Raw genomic sequence first — 212 nt, 5'->3', positions numbered from 1 at the left:
GACTCCTCCCCTGCCGCCGCGCAACACCCAATCGCTCCCGGGCGCGGCGAGGCGCGCGTATGAAGGTTCCGGGCGCGAAGCTTTCCGGCCGAGACGTCCATACAGGATGTGCTGACCACTTTGCACCTTTAGCCAGGATTCCAGGTGCAAACCTTCACCCCAGCTTATCTGATTTCTTTTTGCTCCTTGCCAGCGGGAGACCTCAGGCGTTT

Source organism: Elephas maximus, chromosome 7, assembly GCF_024166365.1.
Source record: "Elephas maximus indicus isolate mEleMax1 chromosome 7, mEleMax1 primary haplotype, whole genome shotgun sequence".
NCBI classification, from domain to species: domain Eukaryota; kingdom Metazoa; phylum Chordata; class Mammalia; order Proboscidea; family Elephantidae; genus Elephas; species Elephas maximus.
The sequence above is the reverse complement of the archived record's forward strand: the minus strand, read 5'-3'. Positions refer to the sequence as shown.